We start from the raw sequence: 15413 nt of genomic DNA, 5'->3' as shown, positions 1-15413 counted from the left end.
TTAGAGGCGACATGAATGAACTCTAAATGAAGATTAAGGTTTTCTTTTATAACCGTTTTTAGTGACCGCGGGTGTTTAGTATTCTTCTCCAAAACCTCACACTATAGGAACTTCCCAGCCTAGCAAGCCTGACACATGTGGCCCAGCCTGACTCAGACTCATCATACACCTCTTTGACTGAAACCCATGCATTAAAAAAAAAAAAAAAAAAAAAAAAAAAAAAAAAAAAAAAAACCAACTTATTTGATTGTGGTAAGAACAGTTAACATGAGATCTGCTCTCTTAACAGATTTTTAAAGTGTACAATACTATATTGTTAACTATGGGCACAGTGTTGTCCAGTAGATTTCTAGAGCTTTCTCGTCTTAACTGAAACTTTATGCCCATTGGTTAGTAACTCTCCATTTCCCCTTTCCCCCAGAAACCACTATCCCACTCTTTGATTCTATAAATTTGACTAGTTTAGACACCTCGAGTAAATGGAGTCATGAGGTATTTGTCTTCCTGTTGACTGGTTTGTTTCACGTAGCATGACGTCTTCAAGGTTCTCAAACCCATGCAGTTAAGCCCTCGCCCACTCTTTCGTGACAGGACCTATGCACGAACTCACATGGTTCTCGCCCACCTCTGCTTCGTCCATATTCCTGCCCTTTCTTGTTAATTCAGAAGTCTCCTGGACCTAGGAGTCCTGCTCCCTAAATCCACGGAGCTCCCCTAATCTTTTCCCTGAGACTCCCCAAGCCCTACTTCTGGCCCGTCTGGCCTTGTGAGCTGCACCTGCTCTTTGAAGCTGGCCTGACTGCTGTCTGCCCAGCTCTCTCTCCTGCCTCTCCAGGCATCCAACCCTTGCCCCTTCTGCCCAGACCTGCCCTGCTGAGGCTCCTGCCTGGCAGGACATGGCGCCTGTGATGACTAAAAATAGGAGTTGTATAAAAGAACGGTGGGACCCAAATAAAGTCTGAAGCAGGAAATATAATGATCCTCCAAAAATATGATTCTGGTGCTTCCACAGGAGCCTGGTATCTGCTTCAAAGCATGTGAACTATCTTTATTTTGCATTCAAACTATCTTTTAGGGCCAGGTTTCCTTCATAACACAGCTTATTGCAAAACGGATCTGAAACCCTAGGGAGTTTATCTGTAGTTAGGTGGTTTTTTTTTTTTTTCTTTCCAGTAACTGTGGGTCAGAGGTATTCTAGCCATTATTAACCAAAGGACTACTCTGTTTTATGACATCTAATCAGGTGGATGTCCCACTGGGAGAACAGATTGTGTCCCTTTTTTTCCCCCTGGACTGAGGAGATAAAGAGATAAAACTCATACACTGTTTTATTTTTGTAAAAAAAAAATCAACAGCATAGTCCTCTGTGAGATCTTCACGTGAGCCTGTTATGCATGGGCTTTATGGGGGAAACCTAAGGGCTTGTGAGTAGGCTGTTTTGTCCTCTGAATGGCTGGGCTTCATCTGGTCCAGAAAGTTCCTATTCAATGCCATCTCGGATCCTGGTAGTTCAGATGAAAAATGGCAAAATCTGAGTGTGCCGTCCCCAGATGTCTTCGCTTGCCTGAGCAGCCAAGTTTGGTTTGGAACTGGAGACCCCTGTGCTGCAAATAACTTCTCAGAGCTTTTGTTTCTTGTTCCATAAAGTGGGCCTAAGAACACCCGCCTTGACAGTTTTCTGGGGCTCTGGTGAAACCCCAGGCAAGGGGGTATGGGAAACATCCAGCTGTATTCAAAAGCAAAGAATCGTTTGGGCCTCGGTTACAATGCAACCCAAGCATCTCAGACTTCCCTTTGGCATGTTCCTCCATACCATACAACTCCCCCATCCTTCCCTTCATGAAAACACTTCCTTAAACAACGTATATGCTTTCACTCCCATGTCACCTCTTGAGTAGGATTACCTTTTTTTTGTCCTGAACTTTTTTCCTTCAAACCAGGAGCTTCCTCCTGGGTTCAGAGCTTTGGGATTTCCAAACAAACCTGTTTTCACTCTGCCTGTACTTCTCATGGTTGAGGAAGTTCCCTCATCTTCCCTCAGAATTTGCTTCTGCAGTATGATTAGGTTGAATTCTTTCAGGCTGTGCTCACACAAAGGTCTTTGCATCACTATGATCATGTTAGATTCTGTTCTGTTCGAATGTCACCCGTCTCCTGGCATTTCCCTGTGTGCATCAGCCACTGTCTTGTCTTCCTCAACTGTAGACTCCCAGAGGGCAGGAAACACATTTTTTAGTAATACCTCTGCCTGGTGCCTGCCATAGAGCCATGCTTTGATAAACACTTAGGAAGTTGATTTGGGGTGAGGAATTTGTGGTGAGGACTTTACAGCAAGTCAGTCAGTTTCAGTGACTCTGGCTCATCAAGTCTCAGTGCTCAAGGAACCTCTGAGAGGAGACTCCAATGCTGCCCAAGCTTTTGGTAGGATTTAGAGTCGGGGAGAGATTTCAGAGTGAGGTTTAAGAGGCTGAGAAAAGATACCCTGCGTATAAGCCAACGAGTCCACACAGTTCTTTGAATTAAAACATATTTCTTGTTAAGACGAGGGGACCAGCTGGTGTGCTGGGCCAACGCACAGGCTCTGGGGCTGGATCTTGGCTCTGTCGAGATTTTCTAGATGGATGACTTGCCCTCTTTGTGCCTCAGTTTTCCTATCTGCAAAATGGGGAAATAAGAGAACCTGCCCAACAGAATTATAGTGAGGATGAAATGAGTTAATATTTCTAAAGAATTAGAAGATTCTTGGAAGAGAATCAGTGCTCAATGAACAGATAAGCAAGTGTTTCTGGGAAGGACATGGATGCCTTTCACATTGCAAGATACCCGTGCGTGAAAGAACGTCTTCCTCCCCGCTCACACAGGAGACAGTGGAGAGCCGGAGCTCCTGGGAGCACAGACCAGTCAGGAGCAGCCCCAGGGAGGGCCGTCTGGCCTGAGAGTGGAAGTCACCTTCTCAGAAATAAGTAATACAAATAACAAAGAATACTGTCACGTATGAGCACCCGCTCTGTGATAAGGGTCCTATGTTATCTAGTTCGGTCTTACAGCAACCTCGTGAGAAAGGTGCTATTTCATTCCTATGGATGAGAAAGCAGAGGCTTACAGACAGGTTCATTTGCCCAGCATCACACAGTTTGCAAGGGGTAGGGGTGGCGCCCGAAGTCACGGCTCATGCTCTTAAACGGTTGGTCCTCTATGTTTTCATCTATGGATCCATCGAGGCAATTTCTGATCTTAATTTCATTTCTCAGGTGGGTATCATCACTAGGCTGCTGGAGTTTGTAGTATCAGGTAGTGATTTGGCTTATGGAAAGGGGACTGAATTACCTAGAAGTCGGGAGACCCAACTTCTGGTCTAGCTCTGCCACTCACTATGTCAGCTTGGACAAACTGGTTACTCCTGCTGGGCTATACAGTGGGAACGAATGTGCCTACCTCAGGGACTATGGTGAGGACCCAATGAGGTCATTCCCCGTAGGCCTAGTCTCGGGAAAGCTGCATTTATGCATATTTTAAAATTATTTTTAAATAACTTAGGAAACACTTAAATGCGAGATAGTATTGTTCCTGTGAGTTTGAGCCACTTGAACCAGTCTCGCTTAGGGCCTCAGTGCACCCAGGCAGGCTAAACATTGTGAAGATCTGGAGCTGGGAGACCAAACTCTGTGTCTCAAAAAGAAAACCTGACTCTGGAGACCTTCCCCGGGTTTCAGCCTGCCCCTTCCAACTATAACATGGGTAATAGGCATGTTTAGAGTGGCTGCAAAACCAAGCTGGGAAGCCAAATTGAAGCCCTGTCCCCACCCCCATGGGGATCTCTGTGAAGATGAGGTCCTCACGGAGCACCGGGCACCTCAGTTGCTGCATCCGTCCCCTCGGTGGGATATTGGAGAAGAAGGATTTGAGAGCTAAGGCAACAATAAAAAACAAATCCAGGATTCATATTCAGCTGGTATGTACCGGGGTGGCCACACTCATCTTTCCCAGTCAGCATTCGCTCTGATTGGTCGTTGTCCAGGGCGGCCGGGTGTTAAACGCAGTGACCCTTACCCCGGGATAAAGCCGGCCTGCCTTTTGGTTTTGCAGAGGATCTCCTTGATTCTGTGCTCTGTCAGGTGCCAACTCTTATCCCCTCTGCCTCCTGGGGACATAGTGATAGCACAGTAAATAACATGTGGTCTCGTGGGGCTGACGCATTGCAGCTGGAAGCCCTATTTCCTTGACTTCTGGGAAGGCCCCAAGGAATGACTTTATTTAACTGGCTGAACTCTGAGAACAGGAGCCACATCTTCTTCAATTCCTTATCAGCAACAGCCTTGTGCTGATGTTTAGAAGGTGCTCAGTATGTGTTCAATGAATGAATGAACCCTTCAGAAAGCGCCATTTGAGGTGAGGTCCTGGGTTGGTTATTCATGGTAAAGAGTGAATTAAACAGACAAGATCACAGCTCTCAGAGAATCTCCAGCTCATGGCGGATGATCCCGTCTCTGTTTGACAAATAAAAAGGACACACGGGTACTAGCATATTATTTGTGTAAACAATTAGATTTAATTTTAAAAGGTAAAGGTTATCACTAAGTAAAATGAAAGAAGCAAGAGAAATCGAGGGCGAAAAGAGATTTTTCTTGGATAGAAAGGCCTCAGGAGGAGCGAATTCCTTTGGAAACAGCCCAATGTTTGGCATTTCTCTTCCCTTCCTTTTTCAAAGGCTGGTTTTGTTGAGTTTTTAACTGAGAGCCTCAGGATGGAGGGAGAGGCTATCTTCTCAGCACAGAGTTTTCCCCCCCTTTTCCAAAGGGAAGGCAGATTTGGGGAACTGGCACTGCCCCTGCCCAGATGGCAGCCAGCAGCTGGCTCTGGCAAGGGGAAGTTCTCACTCTCGGCTGCTGGCTGCCCGGCCCCTCCCGTTTCCCCAGCAATGCTGGGCCGGGCCATTGGAAAGGAGAGAACGTGAGAGCCCTGCCATGCCAGCGGCTCCTCGCCACCCTGACCTGGCTTCTCTGGCTCTGGCATCCAGGCCTGCAGCCGGGAGCAGGGGGAGCAGACCCAGCCGTGGCAGCCAGAAGCTCCAGCCTCCCTCTTCCTGCCTCAGCTGCTGGCTTGGCCTGCCCGAACCACACAATGGCTCCTGACATCTACGGGGCTGCAGCACGAGGGACAAAGGGTGGTGGCGATTTCAGAGAAGGTGGCTCGGCCAGGCAACCATAAGCTGATTTGGGTAACGGGTCCCTCAGGTGATCAGGCCGGCCCATGGCTGCCCGCTTCCCACTGACCTGTCTCTCAACAAACCCTACCTGTCCTCGTTTTGTTTATCCTAGGCACATTTTCCTTCCTTCCTTCCTTCCTTCCTTCCTTCCTTCCTTCCTTCTTCCTTCCTTCTTCCTTCCTTCCTTCCTTTTGGTGCCATTGCCGGCACATTGCCATTGCCTCTGCCATCGCTGGCACTTGTTAACCTGAACATTATGATCCCTCATCACTTACGATTTTGAGTGGGGTTTGGGATGATCCATGACATGGAGGATATCAGATGATAGATGATTTGATCAGGTTTAGGGATCCTAGATGATAAAGTGGATCAAGGGTTCATCCTTCCATTATCGATCCTCCTCCTTGTTTCCTTCCTTCTCCCTTTTCCTTCCCTCCCTCCTCCCTTTTCCTCCTTTTCCTCCTTTTTTTTTATGCCATTATTCCAGCTGCCGCCGTTCCTTTATTTGCCGTGCAGCATTTATTGCATGACAGACCTCCTTTTTTTTTCATGTGCTTCCTTCTTTATGCTTTTACTCTAGCTTTTCTCCTGCCGCGTGTAACAGTGCTTGATAAACATTCTCAGACAACTTTCTCTCCCTTCTAGGCACCTCCCTGGGCACTGTCCCTCCATCCACCCACTTGTTATGGTGGGATGTTGAGGTGACTCCATGTTTCACAAAGAGAAAAGGTATCAAGATGGAGAATAAGGATTTGAGATCTAAGGCAATAATAAAAATGAATCAAGGCTTTCTATCCCTTCTTCCTTCCTCCCTCCCTTCTTTCCTCCTTTTCCTTCCTCCTTCTTTTCCTTTTCTCTCACAAAATTTCCTCCTCCTTTCTTGCTTTCCTCCTCTTTCTTTTATTCTTAGAACATTTATTACACATTTCATGTCAGTCGCTCTACTAGGTCCTGGGAGTACATAGATGTAATACTTGGCCCAGTCTCTTAGGAGCTCCCAACTCACTGAGGACATTTGTGCATGAGATGGGACGAGGCTATGACAATTAATGACAATAGAATGTGTTAAGTACTATAAAAGCACAGAAATTACTAGGAAAGCAGAGAAAAGAGCCATTAATTTCTCCCTGACCCATTTGGGCGAAAAGTTAGCTGAGGAGCTGCCATTTTTCAATCTAGTTTCTCACTCTGCTGCTTATGTTCCTGAGAAAAGGTTTTATGTCTCTAAGCCTGGCTGGGAAAACGAAAGGTTTGCTTTTTGTTTCAATTCCTGCTCATGACTCAGGTCCTGAGGCTTTGAATTTTTATTTATTGTATTCAACGTATTTATTTTTTTCTTGAATGCATAGTGCTTTTGCTGTTGTATCTAAGAACTTTGTGTTTAACCCAATGTTGCAAAAGTTTTCTCCTATCTTTCCTTCCAAAAATTTTATAATTTTACAATTATATTTACATTTAGGTCTATGATTCATTTTTAGTTATTTTTGAGTATGTATGCTATATGTCAAGTTTTGTGGTTTTTTTGTTTTTTCCATATAAACATCCAGTTATTCCAGTACCGTTTGGAAGGCTTATCCCTTCTCTATTGAATGGTCTTTTCACCTTTGTCAAACGTCAGTTGACTGTATTCGTGTGAGTCTATTGGTGAACTCTTTGAGAGTAGTATTTTTATGGACAATATATTATCTCACACATTCTCTCTCTGTGTCACTCCCTCAAACAAATGCGTTCCTACTGTATAAATAGCACCCTATGGATGAACTAGAGTTATTACCGGACTAGGCAAAAGAAAAGAAGTTTTGGCAAAGTTTGATTAGAATTCACTTTGCCAATGATTGCAGTGTGACTTTTGTGTTTAGGACTTTTTGATCTTGAAGAAACACAAGTGAGACTCAGTGAGAAGTGTCATAAAGATTAATGAGGGCCAAGGCCAGGAGAGTACCTGAGATTTGCCTCATCAGCATCCAGATACTTATGTAATTTCTTCTGTCTCATTTTACAGTGAAAATATTGGGGGAGGGGTGGCGGCAGTGAGGATAACTATGAGGAAAGCATATTGTTAGATTATAGGCACTTTTAAGCAAGGTCTATCTTCTTTTGTAAAAAAGAGGCACTTTCCTGTGCCCCTTCAGTAGGCAGTAAACAGGCCCTCAGTATCTATTTACTTTCTGTTGTTCACGTCAAGTACAAGAGATGCTTTCAATGCTTCAGTCCCCGTCACATTCTTCTGGCTCTCCTTTACCAATAGAATTATTCTTTTGCAATTTTGGAATGGAAAGCATGCAAAATGGTGTCTTCATATTGCTTAAATGCTTTCCACTCATGCCACTCATTTCTAATTTTTCATGGCCTTAAACCACCATCTGCTGGAAGGGTGGGAAGGACACTTGCAAGGTTGTCATGTCCTGCCCTCCAGCTTGGGCCACCAAGCGAGAAGCAGTTCTGTCTTTCTCGGAAAGGTTTTCAGAGCTCAGCTCCCACCCTTGGAGGTTTCATCTTCAGGGTAGGCCCGGTCGTTCCCTCCAAGGACTGGACTTCCGGTTTTGGGCAAGGAGCCCTCATTCATGCCAAACGCTCTGGAAAGTTCGTACCATGATAATCATCGTGTGTCTCTGACCAACTTCACTTTCTTTTTTCTTTTTTTTTTTATAAATCAGTCAAACATTTCAAGTCCAAACACTGACAATAAGGACAGCTTGTGATTAACCTCTCTCCACTCCAAGAAGTAGCCAGCGTCAGTGACTCTCCCTTCTAAAATAGCTTAACCAGTTTTTAATACACCAAAAAGACTTTTGCCCACAGCCCTCTGGTCATCTATTTTCCTTAATAGCCTTTTATGAGGGACCTTATCAAAAGCTTGCAAGGAAATCCAAGTAAATTATGTTCCTAGGTTCACCTTTACCTACTATTTCATTAACTTTTTCAAAAACAATATGACATAGTTTTCAACATAATTAAAGGGGTTGGGGAAAAGGAACTTTGACTACGGCTTGACAGTTTCCGTAGCTGCTCAGGAGAGCCAGGTCACGGCTCACACTCTGGCTCTGCTTAAGGACACTAATTCATTTCCCAGGCTGTCTGGCGAGGTCAGCCACTAGTTCAAGGTGGAAATGACAAGTTTTTAGGCTTTCAAGTGTGCAGTACTCAGCTCTCCAGAGAACACGAAGGAAGGAAACCACGAGTTTATCCAGGGCTGGCCCAGAGAAAGAGGAAATGATGGGAAGAAACAAGACAGGGGCAGGAGGCAGTGTCTCTGTGGACGGGAGGGTCTCAGGGCCTCCCAAATGGCTCTTTATTTTTTGTATGAGAAAAGGAGGGGCTGATCATGGAACTGGGGAGTACTTTCGGTATTCCTGGGAGATGTGTAAAGCCAGAATACAAGGGTGGGCAGACTGGTAGAATGAGAAGAAAAGAATCACGAATTAAATACGCTCACACAACTAGTAGTAGCAGCATTAAAGAAGATGATAATAATCATAATAATAATTGCAGTTGCATTTGAGTGTCTCTTATGTGCAAGTATGTGCTAGGCATGTGTGCATGCTTATCTCATTTAAGCTTAATAACCGGGGATATCATTAGATATCATTATCCTCAATTTATAAATGAAAAAAAAAATGAGGCACAGAGAGTTTAAAGGACCTGAAGGTCACACAGTTAATAAATTATCAGATTTGTGAGGCAACATCCTCCTACTAATTCTGAAGTGCATGGATTTTCTCGATGCTAGCTGGTTAATTCTTGGCCCAATTAGTACCAAATTTTCCCATAAGTTAAATGTTCTGATAAACTAAATGTTCTAAACATTCTAAATATGAATTACCAGGTTGCATAAAATAGGTTTCTTTACTCATGGTTTTTTTTTGAAAAAGCAGACACTATTTAATCTGTATTAACAATTCACAAAAGCATTTAAGGGTTACAGTCCTCAAAGCATTTTTATGAATCTCCGTTTTCACTGGTCTGAGAATTTGGAAGTCATACTTGTTTATAAAAGCCTCTGGCTGACAAAATGCTAGTAAAATTGGCCTTTAATGTAGAAAGGAACTAGTAAGGAAAAGCCGAAAAGCTTCCATTTCTTTCTGGCTTACTTCTTGGTTTCCACTGGCTCAATGCCTATTTTTCCTTATGTCTTAAGAAATGGGCCATTTTTAGTCTTTTCAGAAAGCCCACCATAATTGTCCTACCACATGCTTCATGCTTCACAAGATGTGATGTCTAGATATTAGAAAGCATTTTTTTTTAAGTGTATTTCGAAGACCTGTACCCTCACTCTCCCATGTGCTCCTGCATGCTTCTGGGTTCCAGCGATCATGACACCTTACCCTCTGGCTCGTGCATGCTTCTTGTGAAATGTCCAGTGACTAAGGGAACAAGTAGGTACCTGAAGACACCTGGGCCAGCCTAGGAGCCCAGCTAATATCCTCCCTTCTCCTGATTTGTCAGGACAATGGCCCTTTAGACCAGGAGCCTGAGAAGCTGAGGAACCAGAAAAGCAACTTGGACTTTTCTTCAAAGAATGAATGCACTAATTGGAGAGAATGCAAATGTGGCAGCCAGAGGGAAAAATCAATCTTTCAATCTAGCATCAAAACTGGGAACCCGGGTGAGAAAGAACAAGTCTCCCATCTTAGGAGGGGACATAGCCTGGCTGCTGATCCTCCCTGAGGTCAAATAAAGTCTGAAGTCAGCAGTTTTGAAGAAACATTTCGGTGTCCATTTCTGGAGAACAGGAGGCATCAGCCCTGTGTGTCCCTCAGGTGTGCGCTCATTTGGCCCATCTCAGCGTGACATGCCGGCCAGAGGTGCAGAGACCGAGCAGGGAAGCAGAAGGTCATGCAGCTGTGTTTCAATCCTACCTCTGGCACCGTCTAGCTTCGGTGACCTTGGACAAGTTGACTTTGATTTATTAATCAGAGCTACAGTTTTCTCATCTGTAACATGGGAATATTGCCTGACTTATCGGACAGTTTAAGGAATATGTAAGATAGCATATGCCAAGTGCCTGTGACAACACACGGCAATTTTCTATGAATTTCTGGCCTGTCACCTTTCTAAAAACCAGATTCATGGCACAACTATGTGTATGACTTTGTGTTTTCTCTAGTCTCTCCACTGATGGTAAGGAAATAACATTCCTTAGACGAAAATGTAGTGACTAAATTCTGCACCCCCCATTAGACCTATGATGTGAAAATTTTATATATATATATAATTTAATAAGCAAGGGACAAGCCCCAGCGCTCTGGGGAATTCCTAGTGTGGGTAGCGTGGGAGGTCGGAGAAACGCATAATTGGCTAGTTTCCTTTTTCCTTGCTTTTTCCATTTCTTCCTCCTCCGAGTTCCAGAACACCTTTCTCCTCAGGCAGGTGAAAATGCCCCTTATGTCATATTCTAAATCCTCTATACCTGTAACATTCTTCACTGTCACTCAAAGCACTGCTTTGCTTATATAAAGGGAGCTTTTGAAATTTAGAAATCCCCTTTTCTCAAAGTTTATCTTTCAAGGTTGTCATTTTACTGAGCACTCGAAAATTACGGATTTGATAGTAAACTCTGAGTTTACTATCTTCTAACTAACTGGTGTTTACCCATCACGTAAAGACTGAGAAACATTGATGTGATGGGTGGAAACCATAAGGAACAATGACTTAAATGAAAAGGCAGATTATATCACTTTAACTTAGAAAATGAGATCTGTCAATGTGGTTTAGAGATGACCCCACTCTATTTTTCTGCAGTCATTCAATTACTCAAGTGAAGCTTAGAGATACCATTGGGAAAGGAAGGCGCTTTGCTGTTTCGGCCCATCAAAACTATAACCAAGTTACCGGTTTGTGCCGAGCCTGGGAATGTGGCGTTTAGACAATTCCTACGCTGAAACTTCCAAAGGTAGGATTTTCCCGAGCTGCCTGCCTTTTCTGGTCACTCTATCTCATCATTAGAACCACCTACTCATTTCCTTCCTAATGGAGTCATATAAACTCATTGTAAGAGTTGATCAGCGTTTTTGTCTCTTATTTATTTATTTTTTTTTTTTGGGGGAGGTGTTCTTCTGCTCATCTCACATGATTTGAAGGCTATGAGAAGCTGCAATTCTGTCAAGCAGAACTTTTTCAGAACTTTATTGAATCCATCAAAAAACTGTTTATTGCATGACTACTATGTGCCAAGCCACTGTTCTAGATACTTGGCAAGTGTGGAGGAGTAGAAAAAGAGAACATTTGAGGAGAAGGGAAATAAAAAGACGGGGACGATTGCTTTGGAAAAGCACCAAATACACCATCCATCATCAAAAGTATACAAAAGAAATACATTTCTTTATTTTCCTCTGTGTATAAAAAATCTGCAGTTAGTGGAATCTTGTTACAACTGTGTCCATATCAATACTCTCTGGAAACACAGTGGTTTATCAGGGACGGGAACATTGCCCTTTTTAATGCATAAAATCAAGTATCATTTTACTCAGAAGGAATCTGCAGCGCTGGTGAGAAAGTATATTTCTTGTGACTTGCCCTCCTCTCCGGTCTGATTGGTGTCCTCGGTGTCCTCTGTTTTACAAGCTTTATGCTGAAACATGTCCTTTCCCTGACTATCTGTAACCTGGCACCCTCCAAACTCATGGAGTCACCTTCTTCATGGAAACTTCTTTGGCTCTTCCAGCCAATGCTGACATGAATTCTCTCTCTGAGCTCCTGACACATTTTAGTTAGCCTCATGCAGTTGGCCTCAAAACTAGATTGGGGCCAGGGCCTGTGTCTTAAATTTCTTTGTATCTTCCATAATGCCTAGAAAAATTATAGACCTGTCGTAGGCCTAAATAAATAAATACATACACAAGTAGGTAGGTGTATACTTAGTACACTCAGGGATGACGTTAAAATAGTACCTACTATAGCCTGAACAGTGACTATTGAGAATACTCATACCAATGTGTAAAGGTAGATGTCTTCGATATCCTCTACTTCATAAACGAGATATGAAGAAACAGAATTTCAGAGAAGTTCAAGTTGCTTGCTCTGATAGAAGTCCCTAGACCTGTTTCACTCAAAACTTGTGCTCTTTCCACTGTACTACTATACTAATTATACTTGTTGGTGGATCAGATCCTTTGTCCCTTTGGGTTGAGGTATGCCTTTCAAAGAGGGGACAATGGATGACTGGTGAGTCTTATGAGATGGAGCACATGGATAAATAGCTCACTCAGACTAAGTTATCTCCATTGTGGGAAACTGCATGGCTATGATTAATCATCATTTATGGCCAATTTACATGAATTTGCCCGTGTTACACAGATTTGGTCAGAGGTGGTTATTTTTCCAAGCCAAAGTTCTGGTAGCTTATTGGATGATTCACAGTGGGTCCCTTGAAACCTCTTAGTGTTTCAGTTTTATCTTGTTTGTTAAGTAGCGGGGAAAAGTATACTTAAGTTCCTCATAAGTAGTTTTAAAGTACTTTGAACTTGCATTTTTAATATAAAAATGTCATTATTATCCAAGCATCTAGTTGGTGACCGAGAAGAAAAAGATAATCTCTAAGTTTGGTCAGTCATCGGTAAGGACTCAAGTAAATGACACATTCTAACACAGGATAGAGCTCTGTGAGTGCCCTATTTCCTGTTCCTGAGCTCTCAGGAACATTTCATTTACTCCTTGATACGTTTGGGTCATGTGACCGGGTTCTGGTCCAAAATATCAGAGCAGAGGGATATTAATCACTTCTAGTCTTGCCCCTTAAAAACATCTCAAACAGTATTCTAGCTTTCGCTTCCCCTTCCACAGTGAGTTCAAACGCTCGTGGTTTAAGATTTCAGTGTAGCAAAATAATGGAAGGAGTTTGGGTTCCTGAGTCATCACTTGGAAGAGAGGCTCCAAGGAGAGCCTGCATTGGACAATGACATGAGGGAGGAGTAAACCTGTGTGTGAGATCACTGAGATTATTGTTAAGGCAGCTGATACTTATTGCTCTAATACAGAAATCGGTATTAGAAATGGGGTGTTGGCACAGCCAAGTCATATCCCTTGACTGTTACACTATCCTAACTATGTATCATTGGTTTAGTAGTTTAGCTACAGGCAGAAAGGGAACTCATATCAGAAAATGGAAGGATGGAAATTCTGCTTATGAAGTGACAAATCATTTGGTATAACTATTGCCTGCTATTAATGAGAAGGCAGTCATGTGCACAGTTTATATCTTTAGGGGAAATGGTTAGAAACAGGATTTTAGCAGAATTTTTGGTTAATCTAGGTATGTATTACAAAAAAGAGATAACTCAGGAAAGAATTCATGAGTTTACAAGCAGAAATAAAATAGAATACAGAGTCTAGCAATTTCAGCTGTAGGGTTGGAAAAAATAAATTTATTTTAGACTCGGTAAGATGTGGTGCCAAAAAAGGCTTTAAGTGACAAATATCCAGTAAAAGTTCTCAGCTGAATGAAATTATTTGAGGCAAAAATCAAAGCAAGGGCATGGCCTTCCCTCCTATTATTTCTGATAGCCTCAATGTATTTAGGTAATTGTGTTGAGAAAGAGAAAGGCATGGAGGTGAAGAGGCAAAGAAAAAAATGTACATTTGATAATAATGTCTAGAAAATAACTCGAGGTATGTTTACTGTCACATGGACCTGACAAGAAGCAAATACGTCACATGAAACACATTGCTAAAGAAACCAGAGGCTTGGATTTGAAAAGTCCTTGCTTGTTCAAGGCTTGACTTCTCAACCCATTCTAGAACAGAAACCAAGCTTTTAGAGCTGCTTCGTTCTGAAGGAAGGGTGTCCTCTCAAACCCCCTTCACATGTGGCCAAGGAGAAGAATAAGTAAGGGAATCCTTTCTACAGCTAACTTCACGCACATCCGCCATGTCCAGAGGCAGAGGGTATGGGTTTTATAAAGCCGGCCCAGGGGAGTTTTAGCATGATGGTGCACGTTGTCAATTATTTTTCTTTGCAAATGGGATATTTTCCTGTTCTTTTCCCACCATTATAAATGAATTGTAATGGTGGGGAAGCAAGGTGCAAATATCTTGTCTTTTTAATACGTAGGTGACCACACCTATGGGCACTAACTGCATCAGACTGATGAAGAAGATGGTGCATCGCTCAGATATTCTGGACATCGATCTGGAAGGGGTGACTGGATGGGACCTTGCATTGTCTTCCTTGGGGTGAGGTGAGTTTGCTCCGTGAGTGAGAAGAAGGATAAAATGGATATTTAGTGTCCAGGAAGGAAGACTATGGCGAGAAACTTTTAGCATTCACTATTTTTGTATCTCTTCTTAAACGTGCAGGAAGATTACTCTGCATTTAAATGGGCTGTGTGATCCTGAGCTCTGGCCAATGGGACATGAGCAGAAGTGATGACCGTTACTTTGAAGACAAATATATTGAACCCGGTATGTCTTCTCTACATTTTCTACCATCTGAATAGCTGGAAGCAAAGGATGGAAGAGCCACATGATGGAAGAAGCCCAACCTACACCAGATGTTCATGAATAAGTAATAGTTTTGAATTAGGTTACAGTACTTATATTGGGGAATTGTATTTTATAGCAGCTTGCATTGATTACCTTGACTAATATACTATTCTAAGCTGGAAACTAGTTCTAAAAGCAGGAAAAGCTTTTTATTTCTCTTTAAAAAAGTGAAATCATCCTCCTACCCCATCATTATCATCATCACCATCATCTTCATCACATTTGGTTCAAAAATACTTTTTGGCTATCTGTAATTTGTCAATGCGCTGTGGCAGAGATTGCAATGCAAAAAGGAATTAGATATTGTTCCTGGCCTCGTCCATAATCTGGTGGGAGAAACATATAGATAAACAAGAATTATACCTTAAGTGTAACACCATTAACATGTGATAGTTAATTCTATTTGGGGGTTGGGGGAGGCAGTGATAAGTAACCTCACAGAGGAGGTTACCTACATATCAGGTTGTAAAGGATGAAATGGGATTTTCTAGGTAAATGGGGCAGGTGAAAGGCATTCTAAGTAGAGGAAACAGTATGAAAGCATGCAGACATGAAAATCAGGAAAACAAAATTGATTTTTATAGTTGAGATGAAAAACATATTTATCATTCTCATTAGCATTAACTTTAGCATCCTGTCATCAAAATTATTTATTAATTTCCATACGGAGTGACCACACAGATTTGATCACTGTTCTTCAGAGGATCTGAATCCAAGGGGACACAGG

General features: G+C 42.7%; 1 long non-coding RNA gene across 3 annotated transcripts in view; it reads left to right on the top strand.

Moving 5' to 3' along the window:
• The window catches only part of LOC120617534 (uncharacterized), an 81621-nt gene extending 66784 nt beyond the window's left edge, over positions 1 to 14837 (top strand). For 2 of the 3 annotated variants that reach the window (XR_005656938.1, XR_005656937.1), the window contains 2 exons: positions 14256 to 14382; positions 14501 to 14837. This is a non-coding gene — a long non-coding RNA (uncharacterized LOC120617534). Of the gene's footprint in view, positions 1 to 10948; positions 11075 to 14255; positions 14383 to 14500 lie in introns of those variants that run through there. The other variant, XR_005656939.1, reaches the window with a different exon arrangement.
• The last annotated feature ends 576 nt before the right edge of the window (positions 14838 to 15413 follow it).

Source organism: Pteropus medius, unplaced genomic scaffold, assembly GCF_902729225.1.
Source record: "Pteropus medius unplaced genomic scaffold, Ma_sr-lr_union100, whole genome shotgun sequence".
In the NCBI taxonomy this organism is placed as follows: domain Eukaryota; kingdom Metazoa; phylum Chordata; class Mammalia; order Chiroptera; family Pteropodidae; genus Pteropus; species Pteropus medius.
This window is presented reverse-complemented; position numbering and strand designations above follow the sequence as displayed.